Raw genomic sequence first — 4,762 nt, 5'->3', positions numbered from 1 at the left:
CTTGATAGATCTCCATTATTTAACGATGTGTTTGAAGGTCGTGCACCACCATTAACTATGTCGTAAACAACCACCATTACAATATGGGATATTACCTTACCGATGGTATATATCCTAGATGGGCAGCATTTATTCCCACCATATCCCTCCCACAAAACGAAAAAGAGGGTCTTTTCGCTAAGAAACAAGAAAGTATGCGAAAGGACGTTGAGCGTGCTTTTGGGGTATTACAGGCTCGCTTTGCAATAATAAGGAATTCCGCTCTTGCTCGTGCATGATGCATCAATGTTGGGAAAAATTATGATTGCTTGCATTATTATGCACAACATGATCGTTGAGGATGAACGAGATACATATACAACATATTATGATCCAACTAATTATGATCAAGCATCACCTCCATCTTCAAGCAACAAAAATAATAATGAACCCTTTCAAAATCAAAATAGTGAAAATCGAATTGCAAGTTTGGATAATTACATGTCTAATAGAGCTCGTATTCGTGATGAAGATATGCATAGAGCCCTAAAATCGGATTTAGTGGAACATTTGTGGCTCAAGTTTGGGGGTAATAATAGGCATAATAGTCTATAGTAATGTATTATTGCAATTTTAGCTATCTTTATTTAAATATCATGCTATTTTTTTTAAAGAAATGTTCTATGTATTGTTATATTTTTAAGATTTATTATCGTATTGTCAAATAATATGTTATCGTATTATCTTATCATTATTTTTACTTAATTAACGATTATTAGGTCACAATTTACATTAATAATGAATAAATATTAATTATGTTTAATTAATGTTGATTAAATACTGTAATCATTTATTATTAATTATTTAATTCATATAGTTATGGTGGGGTAGAGTAAAAGTAAGAAAGAGAAAATCAATAACCACAAAATTAGAGGGCAACCAATGGAAGGGCATGGTCATAAGTGGGTATGAGAGTTGGGCATGAATGAGGTGGAAGAGAGAGAAATTGATAAAAAATGTGATGACCACCATTGGCTTGGGCAATGGATGGCTATGCTCTAAAGCAAAATAATTTTTTTAAAACTTCGTGTAAATACAAGTGATGCATTTAAAAAAAACACGGAGGGAGTATAATAATTATAGTTGGTTTAGTTTATAGTTTATAGTTCATTTAGTGTATAGTTTATGATCTTTAAGCCACCATCCTATTAGATAATTATATAGTTGTATATTATGTATATTATCGTGGTGTAAAGCATATAATAATATATTAGTTACATTTTGGATTTTGGAATTTAATTACTCTCCTCGTGGAATCGACCCCTTTTTTTCTTCCTTTTACTAGTTATTAATATTTTTGGAGAAAAAAGTTAGGTTTTAATTTTGTACGATAAACGACACATATCTAGCGGAAAATTTGTGTACAACTACCCATATTTTGGCTCTTTTAAGAAATTTGTTAACCACTACCCATTTTTTGCAAAATTTTGTGAACCACTACCCACAAACGAATTCCGTTAAATTTCACCATTTGTGGGGCCCACTTTTTCGTTTCCCACCCATTAATTCATTTCCCAACTTAATTAACCCTATTCCTACCCAAATTAACCCCCTTTCCAACCTAATTAACCCCTTCTTACCCTAAGTAACTCCATACCTGCCCCAATTAACCCCCTTCCTACCCTAGTTAACTTCATTCCCACCCCAATTAACCCCTTTCCAAACCTAATTAGCCCCCTTCTCACCCTAATTTACTCCATTCCCACCCCAATTAAGCTCCATGCTAACCTTGAATTATTTACTATGATAAAGACACTATAAAAATTATGAGTAATTTGATATTAACTTATTGATACACATATTGATGTGAAAAAATATAATACTCCCTATATGCATTTTTACGTATTTTGTTAATTTATGAGTATATTTAATATAATGTTTATGTTATTTGAACCTGCTTTTATTATGACAACGAAGACAAATGAAAAAAGAACAGGAGGAAGTGAAAACGAAGACAAATGGGAAAAGAGCTAAGATGACAAGCACGTAAAATGAGGAAAATTTGCCAACAATTACCATTTAAATGACCACTTTTGAGAACAACTACCATTTAAAATTTTCTTTTAAAAAAACTACCACAAAGTCACAAAAACTTTGAGTAGCACTACCACGTTTTATTTTCCGGGAAGAATTTCCGGTTGAGAAAGCCTAGTTTATAAAATTTCAATCAATTATGTTATAGAAAACAACAGATTTTGATAGTTAAACACAATTATAGATCAATTATCTTTAATTTTGCATTATAGTTTATTTAATTTCTCAATTAAATCCTAAAATTAGGGTTTACGGTCAAAAAATTGAATTAAGGGCTTTACGAAATTGAGGGATTTGGGGCAATTGAAGTGTATAATCCAATTAAGGGTTAATGTAGTGCAATATTATCATTTAATTTGGGTTTTTTGAGGGAAATTTTATAAAATATGCCCCAAAAACGGAGATACTTGCCGGAAACAATAAATGTGGTAGTGCTACTCAAACTTTTTGTGTTTTTGTGGTAGTTTTTTCAAAAGAAAATTTTAAATGCTAGTTGTTCTCAAAAGTGGTCATTTAAATGGTAGTTGTTCGCAAAATTTCCCGTAAAATGAATCATGCAAGGGCAGGGCCGTGTTAAAGGTGGTCGGATTGAATACAAATATCCAAAAATATGCACATATACATAATTTAATCCTAGAAATCACATCAACAATCATAAGTTAGCACTGACAACGCTCATATCATCAAAAAAGAACAAAAAATAACACCCAATATCCCAATTTTCAACAACATTGAAAACCCTATTTCCCAAATTCAACAAAAAATCAAAACCCAAAAAAAGTCATCAGATTTGTTTAGGGGATTTTTCACCCTAGACACTTGGACCAATGAGGGGCTGCCACGTGTCAGAGGCTGGCAGGTCACCTTTGATCTATCCCCAGCTGACACGTGGCCTCCCCAGATATGTCCCCAGAATTGCGGCCTTCAGAGGCCCAATTCCCCAAAAAACACATTGATTGCGGCGCTGCCCACCTGCTCTAGGTCAGATGACCTAGGGGAGGGCACTTTTTCCCATGACCCTATAAATAGGGAGATATTCCCTCATTTTGGGGGCATTCACAATCATTTATTACACCCTACTTTCTCTCTCATCAGAGAGCTCCTGAGCTTGGAATCCAAGCAGATCTCCACCTCAAATTCCGCACTTTTTACTCTCCTTCAAGTTACTAACTTGAGCGTTGGAGGCGGAGCACCACCCAACCGGTGTCTCCATTGATTTTTGCAGGTACAGAGCCGGCAGGACCAGTCTTCGAGCTGTAACTCTCCCAAGGGATAAAAACACCCAAAACATTTGGCGCCGTCTGTGGGGGAGGGTACCTCAAGATGGTTCAAGATTCTGTACCAATCTCTAACTCTATTTCTCTGCGTCCGGTTACTCAGGCGGGTAACCAGGAGGACCTACAACCGGTAATTCAACCGGAAGGCCTTGAGATCCCTCAACCTCAGCCTCAGCCAGAGGTATTTACTGAGGAGGAAGAAAAAGAGGACAATGATGTGGAGACCTACATAACTAAAAACGACTCCCTCATCTCTAAATCCATTCGTTCCAGGGATCAACTGGAGTGAAATCAAGACCAGGCGGCCCCCTGGGAGGTCAGACGGGGAAACTCGGAAGACCAGAGGAGAAACTCCAGTCACCCGGAATGAGCTCATGAAATTCATGAACTCCTTCAAGGGTGAAATCAAGGAGATGATCAACAACAAGGCTGGCTCTAGCAAGAGTCCGTCGGCTAAAAAGACTCCCAATGATGGGAAGAAGAAGAAGCCGGTCAAGGACAGGAAGCCAACTCCTCATCCAAAGGAGAAGGCAGCCGCAAAACTTGACTGGACCAAGATTTTGATGCCCCAGAGACAGTCCGGCAACCCCAGCCGGAGGTCAACAAGGCGTCTGCCTTCGATGCTAGACATGTCATCAATCGAAGGAGACAGCAACAGTCTGAGTCAGCTTCTACCTCAAGCTTTCCAGACAGCTTCAAGGAAGCTTCTGCAAGGAATTCCATGTCCTTGCGTGAGAGTCGGACAGGCGGTAAATCCATCAACACCGAACCTCAACTCATGATGGCCTCAAGTTTATGCAGCCACCCCCATTCGGAGGTCAGGCGGCATACACCAATGTCCAGCCACTGGACTGGCAGCTACGGCTGATGAGGTTAGGCGAACAGCCGTCTGCCTTTGCAACAAATATAACCGAGGCGGCTCAGTCGGCCAAGGTTAAAAATGTGTTGGTTGGTGCTTATGATGGCACCACCAACCCGGAAGACCACCTGATGGCATATACCAACCTAATGTGCTTACAAGGTTGGGACGATGCCACCTGGTGTCGCTTCTTCCCGGCTACATTGAAGGGCATTGCCCAACAATGGTTTGGCAACTTGCCAGCCGGATCTATTGATTGCTTCAAGAAGCTAGCCTTCTTGTTTGCCACCAACTTCTCAATGAACATCCCTGCTAAGAAAACAAGTTTAGACTTGAGCACCATTAAGCAGGGAGAGAGAGAAAGGCTACGCTCATATGTTAGGCGGTTCAACCTGGTCAGGATTAAGATCCAGGGGCTGTCTGACAAGGTAGCATTTACAGACTTCTTCAAGGGTCTGAGAGACGGGTCGACTTTTAAGTTCGACCTTGTCAGAAAAAAGGCATTTACGCTACAGGCGGCCCTGAGGGAGGCGGAAATCTATATTCAAGCAAC

This window comes from Chenopodium album, chromosome 20 (assembly GCF_948465745.1).
Source record: "Chenopodium album chromosome 20, dcCheAlbu1.1, whole genome shotgun sequence".
NCBI classification, from domain to species: Eukaryota; Viridiplantae; Streptophyta; class Magnoliopsida; order Caryophyllales; family Amaranthaceae; genus Chenopodium; species Chenopodium album.
The sequence above is the reverse complement of the archived record's forward strand: the minus strand, read 5'-3'. Positions refer to the sequence as shown.